At 47.5% G+C, this 19,165-nt stretch overlaps 1 long non-coding RNA gene across 1 annotated transcript in view; it reads left to right on the forward strand.

Moving 5' to 3' along the window:
- The window catches only part of LOC138452602 (uncharacterized), a 257,833-nt gene extending 239,536 nt beyond the window's left edge, over positions 1–18,297 (forward strand). The window contains exon 3 of the long non-coding RNA XR_011260253.1: positions 17,782–18,297. This is a non-coding gene — a long non-coding RNA (uncharacterized lncRNA). The remainder of the gene's footprint in view (positions 1–17,781) is intronic.
- Positions 18,298–19,165: the final 868 nt, after the last annotated feature.

A 19,165-nucleotide genomic window follows, 5' to 3' on the forward strand; every position in this document is an offset into this window, starting at 1 on the left:
AAAGTGCACCATTTTTTATTGGCTATGCTGGACACTCAAGGTGTAGTAAGTATCTACTGATTAAGTACCTAAGATTAGACGTTTTTCATCACATTTGCAAGAATGGACCTTTATTGAGTGGGTGTGCATCTTGGCATAGCTTGTTATGGGTAATACTAGGGCTAGCCTTACCATAACCCATGTAAAACTTTGTTCACGTGCAGTGAAATTGAGGACGATTGATGGTGTTAAGGGGTGCCATGCTTGAGTGTATTAAACTGGTCAGGCGACAGGCAAGGAGTGGCCTAAAGGCCTTTAGTCTCATGGCCACAATGAACCTAAAATGTGTTTACGTATTGTATGGTCAGTAGTTTGACCAGTGTTGCTGAGTATAGATTCTGAAATACACTATTTGCATCTTATTTCATTGTAATCAGTGCTATTGGTAATGGGTCATAAAAGATAGGAATGGGTGGTTACATTTGTGGGCCAATTTTCTATTTAAGTCAGACAAGTTTGGGGCACAGCCAGAGCCCGGCGGGGGTTGCCCGGTATAGCATATTTGCACTTTGGTCCAATGTTGAATTCAGGGGCATCATGTAAACCATTTTCTTGGATCCTTATGGGTAATGAAGGACAGTAATAAAAATAAAAAAGGCATAAATGCATAACGGAAAGATAATAAGGTGCGGGTATCCCAAAGGAACACCCCTCTGATTGCCTGCCTCCAGTGTCCGGGATAGGGCTGGCAGGCCAAGGGGGGCAGCCTTACCTGCATAGAAGAGGGTATAATGTGGGACTGAAATTTGTAAGTATAAATCAACACCAAAGTAATTTTACTGTGACTCGGTTCATGGTCAGGTTCACTGTCAGGTTTTAATAAACTGAGATGGCTTGGTGCATTGTGCGCTGGCAGCAGTGTCGTAGTTCCTACCACAGCGGTCCGTTCACCAGCAGCTGGTTTGGCCATAGGACTTTAAGGTTGATGAACTTGGGAATCCACCGAGGGTCATTACTTCTCCATGGTGCCATTTAGGGGACACTGTTCTGCATATTTACGATGCGGATAACAGATTTGTGATTATGTGTTATCATAGGATATGAAAATAATATAGGACGCCTCAGTCTGGTCCCAGGTGTGTGACCAGGAAAGCAGCATAACAATCCCGGAAGGTCTGGTAAGATGTGGGCCGTCCCACAATGACATGACAGTGGTAGGCAGGAGCTTGGCATAAATGCACAATACGTGCACATTTTGCTTTATGTACAACTTAAGTGTCTTTCCAGTAACACGGCTCAGGGACCTCCAAAAAGCTTTGGTAAGCTGTGGGACCTCCCACAATGGCATGCACAGGATAATGCTGGACGGTGGCAGGAGCAACTTTATAATTGTGAATTATGGTTTGGGTGCAAGTTAATGGGTGGGCCAGGAACGCATCATAACGACCCACAAGACAATTTTGAAATGGTAAGATGTGGGACACTCACACATGGTACATGCTTGCGGTAAGACGGGGTGATGGCACACATGCACTGGTAAATTGCAATTGTCGTTATGTACAACTGGAAGGTCTGGCCAGTAATACGGCACTATGACATCTTCCCATCCTACGGCGCTATAAACATACAACACTATAAACATCCTCCCAATCAGTCATGACAGTAGCTTTACTAGATCCAAAACTCGACCAATCAAAGGTGCCCTAATCAATGCCTGGTCACTCCCAGCTCACGCTCTTGACATTGCCGACTTCATCACAACGGAAAAACCTGGACATCCTTGCCATTACGGAAACATGGCTTCATGCTGCATCTGGCCCGCCCTATCCTTGGCCATACCAGACAACTATGCCATTATCAGATGTGACAGGAATGCCAATCAATCTAAAGGCGTCGGCATCGCCATCATTTTCAAAAGTTCCCTTGGGCTTAGACCCATTCCATATTCGCAAATCCCCTCTGCTGAACGGCTGTCAGTCAAACTAGCTATCTCGCCTAACCATACGGCATCAATGCACCTTATTTATAGGCCACCAGGACCTATCTCCTCCTTCACTGTGGATATATCGACTATCCTTGCTACCAACACAAAGCCAAATTCACAAATGATATTACTTGGTGATTTTGACCTCGGCCTCCAAGACCCAAATGACACCTTTGCCCTTGACCTAGCCAACTCTCTAACGGATCTAGGCTTCACTCACCACATCCAGGAACCTACTGATATCAAGGGTAGAACCCTTGACTGGTTAACAGACTTGAACTGTACAATTAACCTATCGTCTGTAACACCATGCCTATGGTCTGACCACCACAAAATAATCTTCACCATCAAAGCTTCCCCGTTAAGTACCAAAACAAACATAGCACCTGCCATCCCCACTCGCAACAAGGAGGACATTACTAAGGAGAAACTGCTCCCTCTAATCACCCCCCTTCTTAACAAAGTGTCATGATCCAATTCCGACCCTACAGTCCTTGTCGACACTTACAACCTTACTATCCTAAAAGCTTTAAACACAATTGCACCATTAAAACTGTGTAAACCAAAACCACGTCCTCATCTGAACTCTTGGTTTACACCTCAGCTCGGAGACCTCCGCAAAGCAAAAAGAAACTCAGAGGTGCATTGGAAAAGTATTTCATCTGACGCCAATAAAAGCTCCCTGATCACTGCATCATCTATCTATAAAGAAGCTATATTCCTCGCCAAAAAGATGCTTACAGCAATCGTATCTTGTTGGCCGAATCTAATACCAAAGAGCTCTTTTAAGATTCTTAAAGAACTTGAGTCACCCATAGCCCCTTTAGACCAGTGCAACACAGATTCCTCCTGGGGCACTAACATTCAGAAAGCTCTCCTTGATAAAGTTGCATCTCTACAAACAAAAAACAATATAAACACATGTAGTATAACCCCAGATCCTGCACTCAACTCAGCATTTAATACCACAACCTCAACACATGCTGTTAAAACATTCAGCTTCTCACCACTCTCCACATTGCAAGTAAAGAACATCATTAAAAAGCTCAAACCCTCCAATTGTCAAGGCAACTCTTGCCCAGCACCTATTATTAAAGATGCGACCCACAAGCTTGCCCCCTCTATCACTGCCCTCATAAACACTTCCTTTAAATCTGGGATTGTACCAGACAACCTCAAGGATGCCTTGGTTATCCCCTTAATTAAAAAACCCACCCTCGATCCAAGTAACCCGACCAACTATAGACCCATTACCACGGTACCCTTCCTCCTAAAGATTTTGGACAGGGCAGCCTATTTACAAATTCAGGCTTACCTTGAATCGAACAAACTTCTTGGCCTCCGGCAATTGGGCTTCCGTCCTAGACACGGAACAGAAACTGCCCTTATTGACCTTAAAACACAAATTGAGGATTTAAAAGATAAAGGCAAATTGGCCCTACTTCTATTGCTTGACCTATCGGCAGCTTTCGATTTGGTCAACCACCACATTTTGTGCCAGCACCTTAAAACTGCTGCCCACTTCTTAGATGAAGCCACCTCCTGGATCAGATCATTCTTAGCAAACAGAACCATGCATGTCTTTTAGCCAAATGCTTCTGCCGAACCATCACCAGTCTTGTGTGGAGTCCCACAAGGCTCTTGTGTCTCCCCAACACTTTACAATATATTTAAGAAGCCCCTTTTTGATATTATTGACTATCTGGGTGTACCTATACCAATTATGTTGATGACACCCAGATACTCATCCCCATCACGGCAAACCATGCTATTGACTCCAAAGCACTCAATTATGTTTATTCGGTCTTCCAGGCCTGAATGGCACATCATGGACTGTGTATAAATGATGAGAAAACCGAGCTACTTATCCTAGGTTCTCACACCAGACTCAGTAAACTGGACCCCACCTTCAAATCCTTTACCATTGACGGGAATACTATTAACGTCTCCAAGGATACAAAAACATTAGGTATCTTCCTTGATTCCACTCTGTCACTCACAAGACAAAACAATGCTGGTGTATCTGCATCGGCCTACACAGGCAAGCTTATAACAGCATGCAGACTGTTTTTAACTGCCCCCAATTGCATCCTCCTCGCTAGACCCCTTGTTATGGCAAAAATTGATTACTGTAATGCCTTATATTTAGGTACCAGCCAAAGAAATATCAACAAAATCTATGTCACCCAGAACAATGCTATAAGGGCGGCCCTTAACATCACCAGGAAATCTCACATTTCGGACACGCGACAAAGTCTACACTGCCTTTTCTATTGCCTCTAGAATATCACTCAAAACTCTTGTGCTTACTCACAAATCCAAAATCAACCAGGCACCTATCTATCTTGCTAACTGCTTCACTGCTCATATTCTTAACAGACCCTTAAGATCTGCACAAGTCAACTCACTGGTAATACCTAAATTCAAGCTCCAGAAAACAGGTAGATCCAGCTTCCCACTCCTCGCCGCTAAACTCTGGAACACATACCCTCTACATTGAGAGCCGAACGATCCTACATGGCATTTAAGAATAAAGTCAAATCCTGGCTCATCGAGCAGGACCACACTACATCTATTATGTAAATCTGCTGCACTTCCACTATCAGCTCCTTCTACCGCTTGTTAATATATTATCATATGTTAGTAACTGTGCCTCTGTAAATATGTTTTCCCAATTCAGTTACACTGCCTCTCTGTAAAATTGTAAATTTGCTTTCATTGTTGCATTTTGCCATTATAGTACCTCATTTGTCACCCTTCCCTAAGAAATGCACCCAGATGCCCTAGGGCCAGGTGCGCAATACAAATAAAATAAATACAAATAACATAAATGACTCTGTGAGGTTGGACAAGCTGTGGGACACTGCCTCAGGATGAATGCCACGGCAAAACCGGAGGATGGCACAAGTACATGAATGATTGAAATAACGGGTTGTGTACAATTGGAGGGCCTCAACCAACAGGCCGGTACATCATTAGCAGGTTGGGGGGGCACATAGACCTTTAATGGTAGCACTGACTAGGTAGTCCCGGCACCAGCAGGTGTTAGGGCACTTAAGTGCCAGTACTGATTTACAAAGGTACCTAAGTGGAAGCAGGTTATGGCCAAAGGAGACAGAAACTCAATATGATGGTGGTCAATGAACTTGGAGATAAGTTAGGGGACACGCGTAATGTCTGCGAAAAACCACTTTGTTCTGGTGAATGGTTACCAATAGATCTTGATTTAGTAGTTCACCAACCTTCACATACATGTGAAGAGAGACACCCTTATTGATCAAACCACAAGGTGGGCCCAGTGGGACCTGAGCCCCTCCTGTTTGAGAAGTTTCTCAATGAAGAGCGACTTCCGAACACCCCCCCCTAAAAATCACTGATTAACATAGGGATTGGATTTGGCCACACCTTACAGCCTGGTGTCAAACTCCGCTGTAACCGGCTGTATATCAGTTATGTCCAAGTCCACCTCCCCTTCCTCCTCACCTGTTTCTTCAGAGGAGCTTCTGCGTTGACGTGGCTTTCTTTTGGTCTTATTTTTTGTGAAGAGAAATGGTCTTCCGCGGTAGGAAGCCACCCTGATTCCCTGATAAACAGGGAAGCCGGGGACCCCTCCTCCGCAGAGACCACAAGAAGAGGAAAAAAAGCAACAGCTTAAAAAAAACCTCTTCTAGTGGATCTGTATCAGTGCGATACAGGTAGGCAGGATTCTTTCCAGTTCTGATGATCGAGGGGATGGATGGAGTGGCAAGGTGTCCCAGGAGACATGGATGCAGATGAGAATACACTGAAGATGTGGAAGTCTGGAGAGTGTAGCAGGCGGGTGAATCCGGAATGGCAGCGTGGAGTAAACAACCCGTTAAGGAAGGCACCCGGACTATACCCTGCAGCGTGGCCCGAGGAGCGGGAACGCTACAGAGAAACTGGAGAACCAGACAACAGAGAGAAGAGGGAAATGGAAAGGCAGAAACCGGGAAAGCCAAGAAGGAGAAAAAAGGAGAGAGGGATCAAGGAGGAGCGAGCGGAACAGGGAAACCGCCGCCAAGTCCACAGAGAAGAGGGAAAGAGCGAGCAGGGCTCAGTAACGGGAGAAAAGCAAGAGGAAACAAAGTAGAAATAAACGGAGCAGAGCACGGCAACAAACCGAATAGGCCAAGATGCAACGCGCCGAACCGGAAACGGAGGCGGGGCTAAATAGGAAAACAAGACAGACAAGAAAGACTAGACCATTACGTTAAGGAAGTAAGAGGGCTAGAACAGAACATTCTAATGACGGCGCCAGCGCCAAGCATTCCAAAGACGCCAGTGAGACCTGTGGACTGGCAGAGGTGTGACAGTATGTCCCCTCCCAAAGGAAACCCCACCCGGTTTGCCAGGAAAAAGGCAATGGAATCTTTGCACCAAAGCAGGGGCATGTACGAAAGAAACTGGCTCCCATGAATCCTCAGAGCTAGGATAACCCTTCCAGTGGACCAGGTATTCCAACCAACCCCTTCTATAACGGGAGTCTCGGATGGAAGCCACCTCATACTCCACTGGAGGAACGGCAGAAGGGACCAAAGTGCGGGGCAATGGACGACCAAATGGGTCCTCACAATATTCCTTCAATAGTGATGAATGAAACACTGGGTGAAGCCGACGCATATGGCGAGGCAATTGAAGGCGGAAGGCAACAGGGTTAATCCGATGGGTGATGACAAAAGGACCCAGGTATCGGGGGGAGAGCTTAGATGGGCGTAACCACCGGGGTAGATACTTGGTTGCTAACCATACTTTGGTACCCTTTTGCCAATCAGGAGAAGGTAGGCGTTTGAGATTGCACTGAGTGCGGTAGCGAAGGCCACTTGCTCGCAAACTCTCCACTGCAACTTTGTGTGCCTCTGTAACAGTAGATAGCAGCTGGTCAACAGAAGGGATAGGAGAGGGAGTAGAAAAAGACAAGGGAATAAAGCTGGGATGGTAGCCATAAGAACAGAAAAAAAGCCTGAGTTTTGTAGCACTGTGAGTAGCATTGTTATAGGCGAACTCCGCTGTGGGTAACAGGCTCACCCAGTTGTCTTGCTGCGAATTGATGAAGCATCGGAGGTATTGTTCTAGAGATGCATTAGTCCTCTCCGTCTGTCCATTGGTCTGGGGGTAGAAACCAGATGACATGGCTCTCTCTATGCCTAATCATTTGCACAATTCTTTCCAAAAGTGGGATGAATATTGGTGCCTCTGTCGGAGATGATCTTATGTGGAGTGCCATGTAATCGAAAGATGTCCCGGGCAAACACTGTCGCCATTTCTGCTGCAGTGGGTAAACCTGCCAGTGGTGAAAAATGAGCCATCTTGGTGAAGCAGTCCACCGTCACCATAATGCAAGAGCAACCCTCCGAAGGCGGTAATTCCACTATGAAGTCGGTCGATATAATACTCCAAGGCCTCTTGAGCACCTCTTCCTGTTGTAAATATCCAATAGATTTTTGAGTGCAGTATTTCGAGCGACAGCAAACAGGACATGAATGAATGTATTTAGTAATTTCCTTCGCCATCCCCGGCCACCAGAACTGACGACTCACCAAATCCAGGGTGTTCTTTACTCCCCTGTGTCCTGCCACTGGGTCATCGTGACACCATCGTAACGCGGTGCGCCGCGTCTGGGAGTTGGGTAGGAACAAGCGTTGCTTGTGGAAAGATAAACCATCCTTGAACACCAAGTCTTTAGAAGACATAGATGGAATTTCCAAAGAGGACGAGGCACTATGGACCTTCTCCAAGAAGGAGTCGATGGTATAGATGACTTTGGTATCAGGAAACATGAGACTGGGTGTTTCCAATTGAGATATGCCAGGGTAAGGTTTCCTTGAGAGGGCATCCGCAAGGATATTCTTGGAACCAGGTAAGTATGTAAGGGTGAAATCAAATTGAGTGAAGAAATGGGCCCACCGGGCTTGTCGGGAGTTGACGCATTCCATACTCTGTATGGCCTTGAGGTTCTTGTGGTCTGTTCTAATTTCAAAGGGATAGAGACTCCCCTGCAACAGGTGACGCCATTCTTCGCAGGCTGATTTCATGGCCAACAGTTCCTTTTCGATAACAGAGTAATGGGTCTGGCTTTCGTTCAGGGTCTTAGATAAATACGCGATGGGATGCTCTGTACCGTCCTGTTCCTGGAGAAGAACCGCCCCTAGGGCAGCGGCGGAGGCATCAGTCTCAACAATAAACCTCGCCTTTTGATCAGGTTGACGGAGTATGGGCGCAGTGCAGAAATCTGTCTTCAACAGCTGGAAGGCCTGATCGGCCTCTGTGGTCCAGGAAAAAGGGGATGAGGATTTCTTCAAAAACCGCGTGATGGGTAGTACTCTGTCAGAGAAGCCTGAGATGAATTTGCGATAAAAATTCGCAAGCCCCAGAAACCTCTGCACTTCTTTGACGGACCCAGGCTTGGGCCACTGTAGAATGGCATCGACTTTGGAAGGATCCATCTTTATGCCTTCCGGAGATAGAATGAATCCAAGGTAGGGGACTTCAGAAACTCGGAAGACACATTTGTCGGGGTTGGCCTTTAAATGATTATCCTGTAGCCTTTGTAGTACTTGGTGAAGATGAGTAGTATGTAATTGAGTATCCTTGGAAAAAACCAAGATGTCATCTAGGTAGATGATGGTACAATGCAACAGGAGATCTGAAAATGTGCGGTCCATAAAACGCTGAAACACTGAAGGAGCATTCACTAAACCAAACGGCATCACACAATACTCGAAGTGACCGAATGGTGTGCGGAACGCCGTCTTCCACTCATCTCCGGTGTGTATACGTAGCAGATGGTAAGCTCTTCTGAGGTCAATCTTGGAGAACATCTTGGCTCCTTGTACAGCCTCCAGAATGTCTTTGATTCGGGGCATGGGATACCGATCCCTGATAGTAACCTGATTAAGTCCCCTATAGTCTATACAAGGCCTCAGTTCGCTCGATCCCTTTTTGGGAACAAAAAAAAGGGATGCCCCAGCAGGAGAGTGGGAATGGCAGATGAGGCTGTGTTGGAGATTAGAATCCAGGTATTCTTTAAGCACCTCTTTCTCACGTAAGGACAGGGAGAACATGCACCTGAAAGGAACAATGGCATTAGGTGTCAGATTAATGGCACAATCCTCCGGCCTATGAGGAGGTAACTCTTGAGGGACCTCATCCTGAAAAACCTTCTGGCATTGACCAAACTCCTTGGGTATATTGTTGATCTTCAAAACCTCCCTAGTTATGGAAGGATCTGGAAGGGTGTGGACCGTGGCCTGCTGATTAATAGAGGAACAGGATTGGCGACAAAACTCAGAAGAGAACGAAAGCTGGTTCCCCTTCCAGCCAATGAGTGGATAGTGCTTTCTTAGCCATGACACTCCCAGGATAACGGGGAACTGAGCCGCCCTGATAAGGTCAAATTGAATTGACTCAGTGTGGCGGAGAATCTTCATTACCAGTGAGGAGGTGGTATGGGTGATGATACCAGAACTCAGCGGTTTTCCGTCGACTCCCTCCACCTTTTGGTCTTCTTCTTTTTCCAGCCTACTGATGCCGGTCTTGTCTGCCCACACAATGTCCATAAAGTATCCTGCTGCCCCACAGTCCAGCAGGGCCAACACCTCACAGGTCTGACTTGGGAGACACAACTGGACCGTTATTACCATGAGCCGGTTATCCTTGGTGGTGTTGGCTGGAGAGATAGACAGTGACACATAGGGACTTGGGAAACCTCCTCGGTAACTTGTCCCTACTAGTTCCGAGGGGTGGTGTTTCCCGACCGTCGGGGAGGTACATCAGGGCAATCCCTCAGGATATGTTGATTCGACCCACAATACATGCACAGATTGTTGTCCCTGCGCCGTTTGCGTTCTTCTGGAGAAAGTGGTCCTCTGGTTGTCCCAATTTGCATAGGTTCTTCCTTACTTTCTTTACTTTGACAGGTGGGAGTGGAGGTGGAAGTGTTAGGTTCCAGTGGATTAGGAAATCCCCGGTTCTTGCGGCACTTCAAACGCCTTTCAGATAGACGGAAGTCCAACTGGAGGACTGTGGACCATAGGTCACTAAGTGTAGCTGGCCTTGGAACCCTTGCTAGTTTGTCCTTTAAGTCCTCTCTTAGTTCCCGATGAAAAATGGTGAATTGTGCGTTATCTTGCCAACCTGCGTCAGCAGCCATCCTTTTGAAGTGTGAAATAGAGGACAGCAAATCAGAATTACCTTGACGTATATCCAAGAGTTGCTCGCTGGCCACCATGGCCGTCTCCTGTCTTTCGAAGGCCGTTTCAAACTGGGCTGTGAATCCGGAATAGTCCTGCAACTATAGTTGCAACATAGTACTAGCACTAGTCACAAGAGGGGCTGCCCAGGACAAAGCATTCCCAGTTAAGTTAGAGATCAGAAACCCAATGCGTGCCTGATCCGTGGCATATGTCTGGGGTCTAAATGTAAAGTGGATTATGCATGCTTCCATGAATTCCTTGAATTTATGGGGAGACCCATCGTATTTGCCACAAGACAGCGGCATGGGGGGTGAATCACTGCGAGACTGTTCAGAGCGATCGTCTCTCTGTCTAAGGGCAGTGTTCTCGGCCTTGACAGCCTGTAATTCTTGAGTCACTTGTCTTGTGGACTGCGTAAAGGAGTTCCTGGACTTGTTCTGGAGATGCCATGATCTGGTCTTTTGGGCGTTGCAAACTGTCAAACTCTGCTGTAACCGGCTGTATATCAGTTATGTCCAAGTCCACCTCCCCTTCCTCCTCACCTGTTTCTTCAGAAGAGCTTCCGCGTTGACGTGGCTTTCTTTTGGTCTTCTTTTTTTTTGTGAAGAGAAATGGTCTTCCGCGGTAGGAAGCCACCCTGATTCCCTGATTAACAGGGAAGCCGGGGACCCCTCCTCCGCAGAGACCACAAGAAGAGGAAAAAAAGAAACAGCTTAAAAAAAACTCTTCTAGTGGATCTGTGTTAGGCAGAAACCTGTGCAGCTCCCTTTGGGAACACTGCAAAAGATTTAGGACTACAGGTGTTAGCAGTAAACCCACTTGGTAGCAGTCTGTACCACCCAGATTTACCTGGTAGCTGTGGCAGAGCAGTCAGACTTCCCTCAAGAATAGTTAGGCCGTATGCAAAGTATACACAATAGGCACTCAGATACAACAATACAAGCAAACACTGACCAGAGCTTTGGTATCAAAGTATATAATTATTTATTTAAAAAAACACACTGTTTGAAACACCCCAGCACTCTTATCGTAAAATACTCTAAACACAGTTACTATCATAATATATGCAACCCTTGTCCCTTATCAGATAAGTCTTAGTTAACACCACTTATTTTGATACAGAGGCGAGTGCTTAACTATAGACGGCACTCCAACAAGTTCATGAAGAAGGGAGGGAAAAAGACAGAATATGGGAAGGTACACCACTCTAAGCTTTAGGAACACTATTAGCAAGGCAGAAGAGCAAAAGTCACTTGTGACCCAAAGTCCATAGGCTGGGCCCACTCTTAGAGAGAGCAGAGCACAAATGCGCCCAAGATCACACAGTTACCCTAGGCTTAGAAAGTCTTGCAGAGAGTTCGAAAAGAGTTTAGAGAGGCTCAGAAAAGATTAGCGAGGGTGTCCCAGGCTAACCCAGGTTCGAAAGCCGGGGGCTAAATCTACCCCGTACAGTCGGTGGCAAGGGAAGCCGGGCGGGACACGGTACCTTAAGTGGGAAGGATCCTCCAGCGGTGGCAGTTGTTCCTGGCAGTGGGTGCAAGTCTCGTCGTCGTCCAGGGGAAGAGAAGATCTCGACTTGGAGGAAAGATGAAGGTCGTTGCATTGCCAGGGAAGAAACCAGCCGCGGAGTTTTCCGGTTAAAGGTATTACCCTTTAATTCGCGGTCGTGGTAAAACGTTTCGTTTTGACCTTAAACTTCTTCAGTGCCCACACAATAGCAAAGCATTCTCTTTCGATTGTTGCCCACCTTGTCTCAGGATCCTTCAGCTTACGGCTGATGAAGCAAACGGGGTGCTCCCTACCCTTCTCATCCAGTTGGCTTAGGACTGCACCTATACCTACATTGGAAGCATCCGTTTGTACAATGAAAGTTTGGTGGTAGTCAGGAGCTCTCAGTACTGGAGCTTGGCAAAGAGCTTTCTTCAGTTTTTCAAAGGCCGGATTGCACTCCTCATTCCATTTGACCTTTTTAGGGAATTTTGGAGAGGAGATTACATTCAGTGGAGAAGCTATGGTCCTATAGTTCTCAATGAAATTCCTGTAATACCCAGTGAGGCCTAGGAAGGCTCTCACCTGGGTTTGAGTAGTAGGTGTTGTCCAATTTTGCACAGCTTCAATTTTGCTGAGCAAAGGCCTTATTTCTCCACCTCCTACCTCATGCCCAAGGTAGACCACTTTACTTTGACCTATCTGGCATTTACTTGCCTTGATAGTCAAATTGGCCTGCTCGAGAGCCTGCAAAACATGCCCTAGGTGGTTCACATGTTCCTCCCAGGAGTGGCTGAAGACTGCAATGTCATCCAAGTATGCCATGCAGAAGTCCTCCATCCCAGCTAGAACTTGATTCACCATCCTTTGGAATGTAGCAGGTGCATTTTTTAATCCAAAAGGCATGACCTTTTGGATTAAAAAATGCACCAAGGTACAAGCCAACTGGGGTTGAAAATGCAGTTTTCTCCTTGGCATGGTCTGTCAAGACTATTTGCCAATAGCCTGACATAAGGTCAAATGTGCTGAGGTACTTGGCTGCACCAAGTTTATCCACCAACTCATCTGTCCTTGGCAAAGGGTGGGCATCAGTCTTGGTGACTGCATTAAGAGCTCTATAGTCCACACAGAACCTCAAGTCTTTAGATCCTGCCTTTGGTACTAACACAACTGGGCTAGACCATGGACTAGTAGAGGGCTCTATTACCCCGAGATCAAGCATCTTGTGTGGGCACTGAAGAAGTTTAGGCCATACTTGTATGGTTCTACTTTTGTCATTCAGACTGACCACCAACCCTTGAGATGGTTAATGCAAATGAAGGGAGAAAATCCAAAACTATTGAGATGGTCAATCTGCCTGCAAGGGTTTGATTTCACCATTGAGCACAGGTCAGGGTGTCACCATCAAAATGCTGATGGACTCTCTAGGATGTATGTCATCGACTAGAGGTATGAGGTTCATCCAGGAGTGGATTAAATCCTCCTGTCCCTTAGTCTTGGGGGGCGAGTGTTAGGGAGAATTCTCTGTTTAGGCTGAATTTCCTAACCTAGTGAGTCCCCCAGCAGCTTTGCTGGATTTTTGGGGTTTATTTTTTTCTCCTGCCAAGAGTGAGACTCTTTTACCCTCACTCTTGGACATGATTTGAGTGTGTTTCTTTGACTCTAGATGTGTTTAATGGGCTATGGGGTCTTTTACTCCATAGGGCTTCATGTGTTTTTGTGATGTGTGTTACACAGCACCCTCAGTGCAGTAACACAGGGGTGTCATAATGACTGACTACTGTCTCCCAGGGTCTGTAAAGTCACCATTGACTTTACTAGTCTTAAATTCTGAACAGAACCAGTACAAACCATCATATTGTGGATGTACTGGCTGGGGCAATTCGATTGCCCCGGGGTCTGTTAGTCGAGGGGGCACGTCTCTGTCCCCCCGATCGAGTTTTGGCTGGTGGCAGTGGATACTACTTTTTATATTCAACCGCAAATATTTCTCTATGGGATTTTCCCATTGTTCGAGGCTACTATCTTTATTTATTTAATTACGATAGCCTCGAACATACCGCCGGTTTATTTAATTAATATTAATTCTCCGGTTGATGTTTTTTGCCAAAACTCGGTTCTAAAATGGCGTTTGTGTTCTCTTCTGTGACTCCAAGTCGAGCCCTTAGTTCCACTTTTTGGCGGGCTTCTCCACAGAAGCCCTCCAAAGTGGTGCCACTCTGTCTGGGGTACTTAGGAGGGGTGGAGGGGGATTTAGGCACCCTGGACTGAGTTGCCTAGGCAACTCAAGTCGCACTCCATCCTGATTAGCCCAAGTGGTGAGCCGGCCAGCTCACCACTTAGCATGTTTGAGTGACAGCTAGGCTGAGTGAATGGGGGTTTTCTGCATAAAAGCAGGGCTTTGGGGACTGGAACTTCAGAAGTCGCCACAGGACCTAAGAATCCGATGAGGGAGAAGCTGAGCCGACCTGCCACGATGACACCACCGGTGGAGCCCTGCTGGACCGTCTCACCACTTTTCCCAACGACAGAGGAGATCTCCCGCCGGAGAGTCTTCTTCCTTTGACTGGTGGGGATAACCAGTTTCACCGTCTTTTCGCCTCCCCGACGAATATCGTGGCCGCCTTGCCTGTGCCAAGCACCCCAGCAACCGGGATACCACGTTTTACCACGACCGCGAATTAAAGGGTAATACCTTTAACCGGAAAACGGCGGCTGGTTTCTTCCCTGGCAGTGCAACGACCTTCATCTTTCCTCCAAGTCGAGATCTTCTCTTCCCCTGGACGACAACGAGACTTGCACCCACTGCCAGGAAAAACTGCCACCGCTGGAGGATCCTTCCCACTTAAGGTACTGTGTCTCGCCCGGCTTCCATTGTCACCGACTGTACGGGGTAGATTTAGCCCCCGGATTTCGAACCTGGGTTAGCCTGGGAAACCCTGGCTAAACTTTTCTGAGCCTCTCTAAACTCTTTTCGAACTCTCTGCAAGACTTTCTAAGCCTAGGGTAACTGTGTGATCTTGGGTGCATTTGTGCTCTGCTCTCTCTAAGAGTGGGCCCAGCCTATGGACTTTGGGTCACAAGTGACTTTTGCTCTTCTGCCTTGGTAATAGTATTCCTAAAGCTTAGAGTGGTGTACCTTCCCATATTCTGTCTTTTTCCCTCCCTTCTTCATGAACTTGTTGGAGTGCCATCTATAGTTAAGCACTCACCTCTGTATGAAAATAAGTGGTGTTAACTAAGACTTATCTGATAAGGGACAAGGGTTGTATATATTATAATAGTAACTGTGTTTAGAGTATTTTACGATAAGAGTCCTGGGGTGTTTCAAACAGTGTGCTTTTAAATAAATAATTATATACTTTGATACCAAAGCTCTGGTCAGTGTTTGCTTGTATTGTTGTATATGAGTGCCTATTGTGTATACTTTGCATACTGCCTAACTCTTCTTGAGGGAAGTCTGACTGCTCAGCCACAGCTACCAGGTAAATCTGGGTGGTACAGACTGCTACCAAGTGGGTTTACTGCTAACACCTGTAGTCCTAAATCTTTTGCAGTGTTCCCAACGGGAGCTGCACAGGTTTCTGCCTAAAAATCTGTATCAGTGCGATACAGGTAGGCAGGATTCTTTCCAGTTCTGATGATCGAGGGGATGGATGGAGTGGCAAGGTGTCCCAGGAGACGTGGATGCAGATGCGAATACACTGAAGATGTGGAAGTCTGGAGAGTGTAGCAGGCGGGCGAATCCGGAATGGCAGCGTGGAGTAAACAACCCGTTAAGGAAGGCACCCGGACTATACCCTGCAGCGCGGCCCGAGGAGCGGGAACGCTACAGAGAAACTGGAGAACCAGACAACAGAGAGAAGAGGGAAATGGAAAGGCAGAAACAGGGAAAGCCAAGAAGGAGAAAAAAGGAGAGAGGGATCAAGGAGGAGCGAGCGGAACGGGGAAACCACCGCCAAGTCCACAGAGAAGCGGGAAAGAGCGAGCAGGGCTCAGTAACGGGAGAAAAGCAAGAGAAAACAAAGTAGAAGTAAACGGAGCGGAGCATGGCAACAAACCGAATAGGCAAAGTTGGAACACGCCGAACCGGAAACGGAGGCGGGGCTAAATAGGAAAACAAGACAGACAAGAAAGACCAGACCATTAAGCAGGAAGTAAGAGGGCTAGAACGGAACATTCTAATGGGGGTGCCAGCGCCAAGCATTCCAAAGACGCCAGTGAGACCTGCGGACTGGCGGAGGCGTGACACCTGGACTTGTATGTTAACTGCCCGGGAAGTAAGGGTTACACACACAGGCTCTGTGAAAGTGGTCGATTCAGCGGTCATGCACCAAGGAAGTTGGACAAGTGCCAACCGCCGGATTGTTGGGCACTCCCGGCAGCCAGGAATTATCCCCAGGAATCAGCTAATTGAGATTAATTTACAACCAAAGGAGACAGCACTTCTATAGACTGTGGACATGGAAGTTGGGGATGAATTTAGAAGGCAAGCGCAAGGTGTGAGTAAATCCACTTGTGCTCCTGGGTTACAGTATGGCGGTGCAGCAGAGAGTGGTCCACGCCCAGTGTGTTTGGTACATTGGGGTTGGTAACAATCTCTCCCCCCCCTTGGGGAGGGGCCGACTATGGGCCCAGATTCAAGTAGGCATGCGCGCACTTGCGCAATAATCACCTGATACTGACATTACCTGGTAAAGAGGTGGTGGCCAGATTGAAAGGGCGCGGGACAACGTCACACATGGGCATGGAGAAGTCCAGGCGCAGGCTCAACAGGGAGATGAGAAAGTTACAAAGGCTGAGGGCCCGGGATTTGTAAGACATGCCTGCCTTCATTTGCCCCCTTCCCAATTGGTGACAGACAGGGTGCTTGTATTAGATAAAGGGAAAGACCTGTTCCCCACAGCCCTGCCGCGTACCCTCGGAAGACCGGCTGCGACTGGAGCAATGGTAAGTCGGAATCGTTGCATCGGGGCACTGGGGGCAGCGAGGGGCCACCCCCAAAGTGTGGCGGAGTTCGGGGCAGTCCTAGCCGAGGAGGATTGTGATGCTGCGGTTTCAAACGTTGGTTGTTTTCCTGGTGGACGCACTCGACCTAAATTCGGACGACAGGCACTGAGTCCCTTGGAGCCAGTTGAGTTTCCTCACCAACAGCATTCAGTGGCCCGAGGAAGAAGTACTGCATCTAAGACAATCTGGAGCGTATGTCTGCTGCCTTACTTCCCCCTTGCGTGATTGAATATACCACAATTGGAGGCTATCCCTGACTACATTCTTTAGGTCAGGTGAGGAATTACCCCCACGGGATCACAGAGTTGCCAACAGGGTGCTGATTGAGGAAGAAGGAAAACACAGGAGCAAATCCATGAAAAAAGGAGTGTGTTCTTTTCTACCAAAGAAGGCTGGCAGTGAATGTTCGCACTTGGCAGCAATGCAAAGACCCCCTTTAGGGCTGCCCGCTTTCCGGAGAGAAATACGTGAGAAATCACAGCTAGCTGTGTAGTCAAAGGGATAGTAAGGGGATGTCCAAGCCCTTGCAGGGGGCGCTAGAGGGAAAGCCTGCATAGCGGGCCGCCCCTCTGGCCACCCCTCCACTGTGCAGAGAACCCCCACCTTTCCTCCCTGGGAGGAAGGGGCGTCCCCAGGGCTTGCACATCCGGTGCGTGCCTGTGGACGGGATATAAGGCAGGGGGACTGGCAGCCCAGCCTCTTTCCAGCCCCCCACCCCGCCTGAAGTGTCACCTACCTTCACTTTTCTAGCTAGTTTGCAACAGGCAGGGATCACACAGGGGCAAGAGATTAGTTAGGTTCACTTGGGCCTGGACAGCATATAAATCTTAAAAACAGTATGTACAGCCATTAGTCTTGTTTTCATCGGATCTCGAGGTCGTAAGTCATTAGGCAATGTTGTTTATGAGTGTGTTATGCCGGCGCCAGATGTAACATTTTCGTGGTTTCAAAATCATTGTATGTGGAAAGGTTACCTTAGAGATATCAATTGGTTCAAGATGCGAGAATATGTAATTTTGTTTCAGCAGATTTCGAGGTGTAAGTTTGTAGGTGCTGTTTTGCTTGTTTTTCTTTTACCATGTATTAATTGTTCCATTTCTGTCACAGGTGGAGTTCGGGGGAGTCCTAGCCGGGGAGGAGTGTGTGACGCAGTGTTTTCAACCGTGGGCGGTTTCCCGATGGCCGCACTCGAGCCAAATTCAGACGATGGGCACTGAGTCCCTTAGGGACAGTTGAGATTCCTCACCAACAACATTCAGTGGCCAGAGGAAGAAGTACTGCATGCAAGACAATCTGGAGTGTATGTCCGCTGCCTTCCTAAAGCTGTGTGTGGCAAGGGGACAGTGTGAACATTCAGAACTTTGCATTGCCCTGCTTATGGGCCACCTAAGAAGTCTAAGGAAAAAGTACTACGTGCAGTACAATCTGAAGCGTATGTCCGCCGCCTTGCTAAAGCCGTCGGCAGCAAGGGGACAGTGGAACTTCAGAACACTGACATTGCCCTGCTTTGGGCCACCTTTAGAAGTCTATGGTCGTGAACCATGACGTTGTTTAGGGCTGGGACTGCCCCAGTATTGTGTAGGCTCCAATAAATGTGACCTTTTGTTTCCAAATGTACAACAATTGTCTGTGTATTATTTGGGTAGTAATGGTTATGGTCGTTTGTCTGACTGCCCCCTCGCCACCCCCAGAAAGGGAGAGGAGGGCCAATAGGGGCTGGCACCGCTAAGGCTCTCTGTGAAGTATGGTTGTTCGTGCACACACAAACCGTAGGAAGTGGCAGCACTTGGTTGGAGTCGGCCGTAAAGGCACGTATGTGCTGCGAAGAAGCAGGATTACTTGCTAATTCACTTGCAGGAGCTTTTGTCCTGTGTGTGACGGCCGATGAGTCTTGAGGCAGTGATGGTTGATATGGTAGCTGACAAGAGGACAACATCCATTTGTCCAGTGGACCCTGTAAGAATACCTGTCTGATAGATCCATAGTGATGGGATGTTGCACAGCTGCCAGTGCCCTCCCTTTCTGGCCAGCTCGTTTGTGAGATATTGGGATTGAGAGGGCTTTTGTAAATTCTGCTTGTTTGCCGGCTTACATTGGAAAGGCTCCTTGGGGATGTTTTACGGTGTCTTTGTTTGCTGAGGTGAAGTACTATTTAAGAGAGATTGCTCAATACATATTGTTTCAAGATTCTTGCAGAACCACCACCTACCTGTTCAGAATCCGTAGTTGGAAAAGCATTAGTATTACTCATCCCTCTAGCTGTCAGCAGGGAAGTGGGATTGTTTATGGGACACAATGAAGCACTAGTCAAGACAAGCATAAGTGAAGGTGTAACTGTAGGGACCCCTTGAGAGGGGCAGGCATTTGTTCCAGAGTCAGAACTGGAGTCAATAATGGTGTCAAGCACTAGCGCCAAAATATGTTTCAACTCGCGGCAGCCACTTTGGTGCATAAAAGGAGCAGATCGTCAAGTTTACGTGTCAGCATATTT

Source organism: Ambystoma mexicanum, chromosome 4p (assembly GCF_040938575.1).
Source record: "Ambystoma mexicanum isolate Mex_15411 chromosome 4p, UKY_AmexF1_1, whole genome shotgun sequence".
Classification (NCBI taxonomy): domain Eukaryota; kingdom Metazoa; phylum Chordata; class Amphibia; order Caudata; family Ambystomatidae; genus Ambystoma; species Ambystoma mexicanum.